The sequence below is a fragment of the Pelophylax lessonae genome (assembly GCF_965119305.1).
Source record: "Pelophylax lessonae genome assembly, chromosome: 3".
Classification (NCBI taxonomy): domain Eukaryota; kingdom Metazoa; phylum Chordata; class Amphibia; order Anura; family Ranidae; genus Pelophylax; species Pelophylax lessonae.
In genome coordinates, this window is record NC_138770.1 from 632,146,886 (window position 1) to 632,159,775 (window position 12,890).

Below are 12,890 nucleotides of genomic sequence, written 5' to 3' on the forward strand. Positions count from 1 at the left end.
GTATTGTATGCACTTGGTTAACAGATATAACAAATCCTTTCAATTGTACATTTAACAGACCAAAATGGAGAAAAAAAACAAGTTCATTGTTAGGATTTACATACACTTTAAATACCAATTCTTTGAAAATATATAAAAACTCTTTTTATTAACAAAGGTATTCGTTCTTAAAAAAAAAAAAAAGTTTAACTAATGTAATTATCCAAAGTCATATAGTGCCTGTACTTTTGCTTGCTGCCCAGATAATCTGGCTGGTTTGGGGAAATGTGACACTCTACCACCTCCCAACAGTTCAGCAATGAGCAGCCAATCATCAGACCTGACAACTGTCACATGTGGCTGGGAGGAGCTCTGTAAGCTCTGTGTCAGTTTCAACCTTTTGAAAATTTAAACTTGCCTTGGAATATTTGGGTGGTCTGGCAGGAGAGCATAAATAACATAAAATAAAGTAAAAATAGGCTGCTTGTGGTGCCTCTTATGTAGTACACCTTTTAAGTGCAGGAATATTTTGGAGCAGAAGTCTAATCTGCTTAAATTTTCTCTTCCTGGTTCTTCCCTTTCCCCCTCATCAACATGCTAATGGCATTTCTAACCCCTTCCTACAGCCTCCTCTGGGCGTTTTAAGAGCTTCTAAATGCCAGGAGGTGGTGGTGGGCTTTCTGGTCATGTGACTGTTGTGATTGGCTGCCACAGAGGTCACGTGTTCGGAAAGCTCCCAATCGCTAATAAACATCTGGAGCATTTCAGTCCCCACTGATAGCTGTGTTGGAAACGCGTAGGGCGCGTGCTCTCAGCAAAGAAAAGTGTTTACATAGGGAGTTAAAGCCCTACCCGCTGGCATTGGTGGGAAGAGGTAAATATAACCTTCCAAATGCTTTGATGGGTGGATGCCAGTATGGAGGTGTGGACATTCCCAGGCAGAAGGCATTTGCATGCAGATCACCCTAGTTTATGCCCATTTGGGATGTTGAGCCTCCACAAGACACTAGATTTCAATGAATTAAAGGGGCAAGCCAGGGAGAGTCAGGAAGGAAAGGAAAGAGTTAGCTAATGTTTGAGGTCCTCCAGGGAGGGAATGAGTCAGATTCTATCCTTTTTGCTACAGCTTCTAATGCACATCATATGAAGCTCTCAGTTCAGAAGATGAGTCTATATAACTGTACAAAATTTAAGGTAAGGCTGTAGTTCAGGTTTACCAGCAAGCCAGCACAAACTTTTATCTTATACAGTGAAACAAATTGCAGTATATCTTTATTTTTTAATTCGATTTTGCAATTCCGCAACACTCTATATTTTCATATTACTATAAGGGTGATAAACCGAATACCTTATTAACAAAGTGTTTTCATAAAAGACACCAAAGATAAATTACATGGTGGTTTATGTACTGGAGGAGTAAAGTAGTGGAAGGAGAGGATGACTATAATGAATCACATATCATGGTAAAGAATAATTGTACATTTAGTGTATACAGCTTTTATTGTCCATGCATACTGTAAAAAAAGAAAAAAAATGAAAAAGATTTGAGTACGTTAAAGCCTACCTTAAAGAGTATGGCCTGCAGCCCCCCTTCTTCTGCTTATAAGTTATGTGCTGTGCTTGAAGTTGTTGCAACCAACTACCACTAGAGGGAGAACTTGAGAGACAGAAAAGTGCCTCTACCTTGTGATAAATGATTACCCAACTGCTCTCTCCTAAGAGCTCCCTCTTTTGGTGGCTCTTCAGTAACACAGCAGGATATAAACGGCAAGTGGTAGATTGCGTGTTGTGGAGTTAGAACACAGCCTAATTTATTTGTGTAGTCTACAAAAGCAGCCACAGCTGAATGTGAAGTTATTCTTCAAACACATAACGCAAAAACACAGGTCCATAAGGTACCACATCCATGATATAACTAGAATGCAGAGAAAATAAAACAGACTTTACTAGTACCATTCAGAGATAATATAAAATTCTAATAATTTTTATTACTATTGATACATCAAATTAAAAATACTACACTATTTTTTTTAAATTAAGAAAATTACATATCTAAATAAAGCATACAAACAATTATTTAACTATATGCATAATTACTTTAAAATACTGCAATACCCAGCATTTTATTTTAATTATGCATTGTTAACAAAAGTTTATGCATGCTTTAGGCTGGTCATACATGTTCAATTTTCTTGTACAATTTTCTGTTAGATTTACCAAAAACCATATAATATGAGGTCAAAAGTAGCAATGCTTTCAATTGTATCCTATAAGGCAGGCCTTTGTACTACATAGTTGAAGGTAAATCTAAAGAAAATTGTACACCAAATTGTAAGAAAATGGTATAATGTATGGCCAGCCTTATTCAGATATGCTAGGGTTTTAAAAAATGTATGGATATAAAGGTTAATGTAAGATTAAGGTTTTGATTTTTTCTTTTCAATGTGTGTTTAGTGTGGAATTTTTATTCCATCCATCCATAAGAAGCAGACAAAGTCTGTGAAACGCGTAGAGATGGCATGCCAATGCACCACTAAATACACCAGCTTTTCTTAACCTTTTCAACACAGCGGAACCGTTCAATTAATGTTCTGGTCCTAGGGAACCCCTGCTAAAATTACAATATCTACAACTCATGATACATTAGTGTGATAATTGTATGTAGGGGGTATGGGCCTATGCTGGTCTGCACACCAAGGGAGTACAGTCCAAAGCATTGAGCCTAGGGGTTTAGGTGTGCCACGAATACCAATATGAAAATAAAAATACCTCCACACTTCCAGATGGTATAAAAATTAAAAAATTGTACTACTTGTATAATACTGATTTTCCTCATATATTTGCCAATCACTTCTCTTCATGTCTGGCCCTTTCCCAGACATACCCTGGACTTCTCATCCAGGGGTTGCTGGGGTTTGGCCTAAACGCCCCCCCTCAAGCTTCTCTGATGGATTACTTTATATACAAATAATGAGCTTTATTATATTTAATTATTATTATTTTTTTTTTTTTCCCCTTTTCTTTCTTGTCATTTTATATAATTGAATGTCAAATAAGATAATATCCGCTAAGTCATTCCTAGCTTTAAAATCTAAGGAATATACAATAAATATATATTCATCCAATACTGGCTAAAATGAATCAATTTGTGTTTTTAAATGAACAATTAATATCTGAATATTTAGAAATATTTAATATTAAACAATATTGGTAAATAGTTAAACCTTTTTTATTATTTTTTGTAATTATGTATGTTTCGATTAGACGTGTTGTATTACAAGAGCATATATTTCTATTATAAAATAATACATATATTGTTTATCTCATAGAAGTACCTATATCCTTAACCTGCTGGAGCCTGAAGAAGCATATTTTGCGAAACGCGTAGTTCCAGCTTCTTTTCTATTCTGTAAAGCTCTTAAAAATGAATGATCTTTTTGCATCATTCTTTGTTTTCTCTTTGGTCTTTTGAAATTTAATATGTATTGTCATATGTAATTTATGTATTGTCTATCCAATTCCATATATCCCTAAATTATGTAAACGAACTGTGAATAAACTTATATTTTTTTAATTTTTATACCATCTGGAAGTGTGGAAGTATTTTTATTTTCATATTGGTATTCGTGGCACACCTAAACCCCTAGGCTCAATGCTTTGGACTGTACTCCCTTGGTGTGCAGACCAGCATAGGCCCATACCCCCTACATACAATTTTTGCTTTTGAGGGGAGGTGCCAATAAAATATATGTTTAAATAGCCACTTTCCCCCTCCACCACATTTCTCACATTAGTGTGATAGTTAGTGGAAAGAATTGTCCTTACACTTGTGGATATTGGGAAGAATTGCCCCCTTCAGATGGCTAAAAAGATCAATGGTGTCAGTGGGAACTTATCTGAGATACAGAACTTGCTTGTTGCTCAAGGAACCCCTAACAACCTCTAAAGCAGGGAAATGCAAACTGTGGCCCTCCAGACTCTGACAGCCACAAGCATTACACCCATAGGCAGAGGCATGATGGGACTTGTAGACTTCAGCAGCTGGAGGGTGACAGTTTGCATATCCCTGCTCTATAGGAACCTTTGACATAATGGTGTTAGGCATACCTATTGGAATGGAACTATTTATATTAAAGCGGAGTTCCGGCCTATTTTGCAACTTTAGAGATTCCTGGAGTGCTCGCAATGCTGATCAAGCATTTTTGATTGTACTTCCTCCTTCTCCCCCCTCTGTGGCCACGACCACCGACATCACTTCCGCCTTTGCATTGCATCCTGGGAGCTGTTTGTCATCACTCCCAGGTGGCTGGAATCAGGAAGAACTCCCAGAACACTCCCTGGAATCAGGAAGAAGGACACAGCAGATTACACACTTCAGATGCCCACATCCAAAATGGCTGCCCCCCGACAGCGTTTTTAAAAGTAAGATTTTGATTAAAATCCAATACTATACACCTTGTAAGTATGAGAATAGCGGTTCTGTAAAGGGCGATGGATTAGTATTTTAGGGGTATTTTTAGTTAAAAAAGGTATTTGAGGCCGGAACTCTGCTTTAAATATATAGTATATATGGAATGGAATAAAAATGTATGGAATGGAATATATTATGGTTAGACATATGCCGGTTTTCGGTAATTCGATATATCGCGGTATTGCATAGCCACGGTATTGTTATTGTGGCATTTTTAAAATACCGAGTTTCTCTGCTCCTGGGTCTGACTTGTGAATTGATACATTTCAGTGAGCTGGATGACTCATTCACTCACACAGCTAACGCCAGTAACTATAAACAAAAATGATTACATTGTATCTTTTCCTTCCCTCTGCCAGGGAGAAAGGAAGTTTAACCTCTTAAAGACTGGACTTTTTTCTGACACTTGTTGCTTGCAAGTTAAAATCAGTTTTTTTTTTGCTAGAAAAGTACTTAGAACCCCCAAACATTTTATATATTTTTTTAGCAGAGACCCTACAGAAAAAAAATGGCGATTGTTGTAATATTTTATGTCACACTGTATTTGCACAGCAGTCTTTCAAACGCAATTAATAGACTTTAATGAATAAAAAAAAAAAAAACTTAACAGTAAAGTTATCCCAATTTTTTTTTGTTACACAGAGAATCGTGAGAGAATCGTGATCTTTATTCCAAGCTAAAAAATCGTGATTCTCATTTTGGCCATAATCGTGCAGCTCTAATATATATATATATATATATATATATACACACACACACACACACACACGCATTACACACATTACATTATTATATAGCCATCAAGCAGTGTCTGGCCTACCTGGTGATGACTGGTCCTGGCGCTCTGATCCGATGGCCTGGTCTTTAAAGGGGCAAATCCTTGCGGTCCAGAAGTGGTTAAACCTGCAGGAGGACCGGTGTTTTAATCTATTAATTACTTTACTATTGCTTTAGGCCTGGTTCACATGTATGCGGGTTGGTGGTTCACATGTATGCGGGTTGGCGGTTCACATGTATGCGGGTTGGCGGCCCACATTTGCACAGGCATAGCAGCCCATTGATTTGAACGGGCTGCTATGCCCTCATTTTCCGCAGAAAAAAGGTGCATGCAGCATTTTTTTTAAAATTCAGTGGCCTTGAAATCCATCCTGCTTTTGCACCATGTGACTAACCTGCAGTTCCTGCTCTGGCAAGCTTTCTGCATTTTTTGCATACGTGGGCACGGAATTTAAAAACAGTTTGCGTGTGCAGCAACAGCAGGTAAGTCGCATGGTGCAAAAGAAGCATGGATTTCATGGCCACTGCATTTTTTTAAATTCTGCATGCACCTTTTTTCAGCTGAAAATGCAGGCATAGCAGCTCAAGCCCATTCACATCAATGGGCTGCTATGCCTGTGCAAATGTGGGCCCCCAACCCGCATACATGTGAACCAGGCCTAAAGCAATAGTAAAGTCATTAATAGATAAAAACACCGGTCCTCCTGCAGGTTTAACCAATTAATGACTTTACTATTGCTTTAGGCCTGGTTCACATGTATGCGGGTTGGGGGCCCACATTTGCACAGGCATAGCAGCCCATTGATGTGAATGGGCTTGAGCTGCTATGCCTGCGTTTTCAGCTGAAAAAAGGTGCATGCAGAATTTAAAAAAATGCAGTGGCCATGAAATCCATCCTTCTTTTGCACCATGCGACTTACCTGCCATTGCTGCACACGCAAACTGTTTTTAAATGCCGTGCCCACGTATACAAAAAATGCAGAAAGCTTGCCAGAGCTGGAACTGCAGGTTAGTTGCATGGTGCAAAAGCAGGATGGATTTCAAGGCCACTGAATTTTAAAAAAATGTTGCATGCACCTTTTTTCTGCGGAAAATGAGGGCATAGCAGCCCGTTCAAATCAATGGGCTGCTATGCCTGTGCAAATGTGGGCCGCCAACCCGCATACATGTGAACCGCCAACCCACATACATGTGAACCACCAACCCGCATACATGTGAACCACCAACCGCATACATGTGAACCACCAACCGCATACATGTGAACCAGGCCTAAAGCAATAGTAAAGTAATTTATAAACAACACCTCCTTCAGGTTTAACCACTTCTTAACCACAAGGATTTGCCCTCTTAATGACCAGGCCATCGGATCGGAGCCGAGCCCCAGGACCAGTTATCACCAGTTAGGCCAGACACTGCTTGATGACCTATTTTAGGCCTGGTTCACAGAGTCTGTACTGACTGACTATATAATAATGTGCATAAGTGAACCAAAGCCCCTAAATTCAGCAATGAAATTGAAGTGAGGTGGAAATTTAATAATTTAAATTTAATAATAGAATACCGTGATAATACTGTATACCGTGGCAAAACCTTAATCAATTAATCGCAGCATGAAAATCTGATACCGTCACAAGCCTAATTATGGTAAGAGGCAATGTAATTTTCTACTTTTAAAAATGAATACAATTTTTTAAAATCTGATGTATCAATATCAAATAGTGGTACTGGTAAAGTCTGTTTTAATTTTCTCTGCATTCCTAAAAACACAGTTGACTTTCTAACCATTAGGAAAAATCTATTAACTGTCATTTTAGTACATCTTTTATTCTTGCCTAAAATGGCAATAAGAGTAGCCCAATAGGCTAAGCAAAAATGTTACATTAATGTGATAAACTGTATATCAGCTTCTGTATATAGGGAGCATTATTAGAAGTTCTTTTACATAATGCAACTTGTTTCAGGCAGAGTAACACCTTAAAATCACTTACATTGTTCGTAGAAAAATATGAAGCTATAGGTTGAATTGATTGTACACAATTATCAGTAGTTGCACGGCTACATTTGCCTTTATTAAAACATTCACTTGAAAGGTATCTACAACAGGCAGCACTAAAATTGTAAAGCCTTTAAAAACTACCCATTTCCTTTTGAGTGGACAACATGAAAGACAATGACTTGTTGGCTATTCCAAGGATTTGGGCAGGCCAGAGATTAAACCTTTTCATAATATTCTAACATCCCTTCTCTACCATGGCAGTAAACCAGTTCAGTTTAAGTAGTTGTGTCATCCAACCCAACCCTACATGCTATTACAGAGACTCCTGGAGTGACTATGGCCGCTATTCGAAATCATAGTCTACCTGACAGGGCCCCTTGAACATCCAGAGGACAATAATGAGGCAGCATGCCAAGCATGCAGTCGTGAATTCTGGGTATGGAAAAATTGTGCTACCAGTGGGAAGGGCTTAAAAATTGAAACTGCTGTACATACAGAGTGCGGGTGTCAGAAGTATGTATTAGTGATCGACCGATATAGTTTTTTTTTATTGCTGATACCGATATTTTGGTCATCGCATATCGGTATCGGCTGATATGACCAATATTTTTGTACATTACATTTTTTTTATTTATTATTCATTTTTTTTACAGTTACTCTTGTGGAGGGACCTTGGGGTCTAAAAGACCCCAAACCCCTCCTCTGCACTTAAAAGCATTCAAAACGCCAAGTTTGGCTGTTTTGAATGCTGTCATTAATTTTTAATTTGGTGCCGAGTACCTGGAAGTGATGTCATGACATCACTTCCGGGTTTTTACATGGAGACCCGATCAGAGCCAAATGCAGCTTTGATCGGGTCTTTTCTTCGGCGGCCGTGTAGGCTGGTTGCCCGAGTCTCCCGGTGGGACGGGATACCCGGGCGAGCCGCGGAAGGTGGCTGGAGGGGGGGGGGGGGCGTCCCTCTCCTTGTAATGACAGCCGAGCGGCTTCTCAGCCACATCGGTTGTCATTACAAGACAGCCGACCGTCGGCTATGGACGCCGGTACTGGGGTGATGCCTCTAGCTGCAGGCATCACTCCGGTACATGCACTTTCCCGAAACATCGGCAATATCGGTCACCTTGGTGGCCGATTCCGATATATCTGGGAAAGTGCAGATCGGCCCTCGATATATCGGCTTTGCCGATAATCGGTTAATCTCTAGTATGTATCATACTAAATGCAGGTAACAGGAGTATATATTTTACAGAGTGCAGGTTCAGGAGTGTGTAATGTACAGAGTTCAGATGTCAGGAGCTCAGTCTCTTATTATTACTTCATCTGCTCCCAAAAGCAAAAAAAAAAAAAAAAAAGTCCCCTTTCTGGCCTGGTTTCTTCTTCTAAACTAATGGGGCTCAGGAGAACTTTACTATAAATGCTGGGAGCCATGGCCCAAAGAAATCTTCTGCCTGTGCCCCATAAAAAAATACACATTCCCCTTTCTCCCTTGAGACCCCCAACTGGACTAATGGCATCAGGGCCGAGTCCAGAAGGGCCGACTCTACCCTCCATCAGCGGCCCAGGTATTAACACCCCATCTTACTATTAAAGGGGAGCTAAATATATCTTAAGGGGTAAAAATGAAAGTTTGGGTAGTATCTTCCCAATGCAATCTAAAGTTTTTTTGACATGTTGGTAGCTAGCTGTAAATACACAAGAACAGTACTCAATTTTGAAATAATTTAGTCAAACACATTACAGCGATTAGAACACCCAGTTTGTTTTCTCTAATTGTTTCCATTGAGTACCATTTAGCACAATAAGACTACTCCTAAGATCATGCTATTAATCAGGGCTTCATTATTTATAAAACAGGCAAAGTAAGGTCTAAACTGCAAGGGTAATTGATAGGCAATTTGCAGATAATTTCTAGTGTTGCTAACCTATCCCTTTAATTACTAATATATCTAAGTTATAGAGGTTCCCCAGTCATTAGATTTACTTAGCGCCTTATCTGCATTTAATCAGCTATAGAACCCAGGCAATCCATTTGAATCAGCAATTAAAAGGATGGTATTAGTAGCCTGAGTGTCTGTTATTAGATGCAGCATTTCATTACTGACTATGCTACATTATTAAATGACTGTTGTGTAATTTTTTAAATCATCATTCTTTTTTTATTTATTTTTTTAATAAAGGGTACCGCTGGAAATATAACAGTTAAAAGACCCTAAAGTGAATTTTTAGTTCTCAGCCGAGCTTGTTGATTTAAGTTGACCCCTGGACTCTTAGGGCCCTTTCACACAGGCAAACCGTTCAGATCCACCTGTCAGTTTTTTATTTGGCGGATCTGAACAGTCACCACATGCATCTCTATGGGGCATCGGATGTCAGCGGAGACATGTCCACTGACATCCGATCTGATAAATCTGGACGGATGGAAACCCTATTTTCCATCCGTCCAGCGGATTGGATGGGATCGGATGAGAAAGGACAGACGGTCCGTTCCCATCCGATTCCCCCATAGAGATACATGGGGACCTAACAGCTGTCATCCTCCTGCTCAGCGGGGGATTGGCGGATCGATCCAATGCTGAGAAAAACGGAGTCCGTGTGAAAGGGCCCTTATAAGATGAAGGGCGTGCCACCAATGAGGCAAAGTGAGGTAACCACCACAGTTGGAACTCGGGTGGGTGAGGGGGGGTATACATACCTGCACCATACCAAGAAATGGTGCTGTAAGAGTCAACCACCTGCATCCTAGCAACCAGTGACACTGTGTGGCTCAGACACCATCACCCTAGCAACAAATAATGCACAGCCTCATTGGTTGCTGACTGTGCTGGTGTCCCAGGAACCAAAGAGGAGGGGGGTGCAAACATGGGGTGGCATCTGGAGTGTCTATGGGAGGGTCAACAAAAACAGTTTTTAATCTAGTCATACTTCTATATAGGATTCTCCAGCAGTGAGATCTAAATAGCCTGACTCTGTTCTTGTCCACCATGGCATTTCTGGTGTTCACACCCATCTGTGTGTATTTCAACACCCCCTGTTATCCCCATAATCTAATATATACCATATATTATGGAGATAACTTTTCATATTGCAAAGTTTGTATTGGTGTGTTTATTCCACCTTACCATCAATGGAACTATGGAACTAGCCATGCAAAATGCTCTGAATATTTTTATTTTTTTTATAGTTATTCTGGGTGCTAATATGTGGGTACTAATATTTATAGGTAAAGTTGATCCAGGGAATATCCGATTGCCTCTCGGGGATCAGGAAGGAATTTTTTTTCCCCTGCTGTAGCAAATTGGATCATGCTTTGATGGGGTTTTTTCGGATTCCTCTGGATCAACTGCGGGTATGGGATTGTGTATATAGGATTGAATGGTTGAGTTTTCATTACTGTTTTTTTGTTTTTTTATTGGTTGAGCCAGATGGACTTGTGTCTTTATTCAACCTGACTAACTATGTAATTCTTTAAAGACTACTGTGTTTGAAAAATGAAAAAAAAAAATAAGACCAAACTTAAATAATAAAGGGACAATCCATAATGACCAATCAGGTTTCAGTTCATCGATTGCTGAGTTATTTTTCTGATAATGTAAAATATGCAAAAAGTTACTACATTTTGCATATTTTACATTACATTAAACAACATGTCAAAACATGATTATTCTGAGAATCACAATAAATGTTTTGTGAAATGTGGGTCTAATGTAGTGAATAATCTTAATATATCTTGTATATCAGTTCAGTTTTACTTTTGGAATTTGTCAGAAGTGCTGTTTTTAGGCCTTGCTGAAAGTTACACAGACACTAATAATGGTTTTAAGGATTGCTTTGTTAGCAGTTGTTCAGGGAGTTGTTCATTTAGATAGTGGACTATATGGTGCTTTGATCCTAGGTGGATTTTTCTCGCTACCTATGATCCAGAGATATTAGTCATAATATAACAGTTTATTGGAGGATATCAAAACAACATTTTCTAAAAAGAGAAAATGTCAATAGGGCAAAAGGGCAGAGCACATACAGTGATTTATTACCATAAATGATCTAGATGTTACCATCCAAAAATTCAGTTTTCGTTGTTTTATTGCATGGATCGACTGAATGCGCTACACACTTGTTGTATTATATTCCATTGTTGAATTTTCAATGTAAAAGTCAATTATCATATATTATTCCATGGGTTTCTCCTTTTAAAAATACTGGAACCTTCTGTCTGATATAAATATGAAGTTCTAGTCTATTCAGGAGAGAAATACATAGAAATAATCCAAGTGGGGACAAAAATACCACTTCATAGGATAAAATAGTGATTTGTGAGAAATAAGGTTTTGCAGTGGGTATATAACTACGGTACTTCAAGTGAGAAAGAATGAATTGCTCAATTATGAAATATTTTGATATGTGAATTGTATGGTTTAAGGAATAAATAACCATGGGATAGAAATAAAGAATACTGTCTACTCATACAGCTAAGCGGAATAACCCTTATATCAGTAAAAGATAGTGAACTGGTTGTGCAGAGTAGTGCAAAGGACATACATTGAGAACTTCACAAGACGTCCTGTAAAATAAAGGAGTGGAAGTCATTATCTAAAACACTTTCTAATCCGGTTCCCCAGTTCTAGGCAGAAGTAGGGACAGTACTAGTTGTGCACTTTCGCTTGGGCTTGGAGAAGGAAATGGTCCCATTCACTAAGTATCTGCTTATGTAGCTAAGGAAGAGTGGGTGCTTTGTAATAACATTTGGTGTTGTGAAGGTTGACATTAGTAACCTTGCAGCTGTTGGGGCTTGTGGTCAGTTATCACCAGGGACCTTATCTGCATGTTCTCCCCATTTTTTTTCTTCCCTGATGTTCTGTTTCTGCCACAATCTAAAAACATACAGGTAGGTTAAGTAGCCTTCATTAAATTATCCCTATTACATTAATTATTTATCTATTTTATCTAATTTTATCTATTTATCTATTTTATCTATTCTATCTAATTTATTTATTTTAAATTAATTAATTATTATTAATTAATTATCCCTATTAAATTAGCCCTATTAAATTATACCAGCTTGGGTCTGAATATCTATAGTAAATGCATTAAAATGCCATCCAGTTCCAGTCCCAAGTACTCAGAAAGGGTGTGCTGGAGCTGGAGAGAGTCCAGAGAAGGGCAACAAACTTAATAAGGGTACTGGAGGACCTCAATTGCGAGGAATGACTACAAGTACTAAATTTATTCTCCCTGGAGAAGCGACGCTTGAGAGGAGAAATGATAGCGGGTTACAAATACATCAATGGTGATCCCAGCATAGGAGAAAAAAATATTCAGTCTCAGGGAGTGTAAGAAGACACAAGGCTACACAATGAGCTTGGAGGAGAAGTGGTTTAACCTTTAGCTGTATAGGGTTTTTTTTTTTTTTTTACTGTCAGGGCGATAAGGATGTGGAACTCTCTTCCACAATTGGTGGTGTTAGTGGGAAGAATTTAAATTTTTAAAAGACTCTAGGACGGGCATATTAATGAACACAACATACAGGGATACGGGAAGTGATTATCGACACTGACACACGTACATCTACGCAGGTTGAACTGGATGGACTATTGTCTTTATTCAGTCTTACCTACTATGTAACTATGTAAAATGGAAGCTTGTTTTGTGGCAGGGATTGATTTGGTCTAT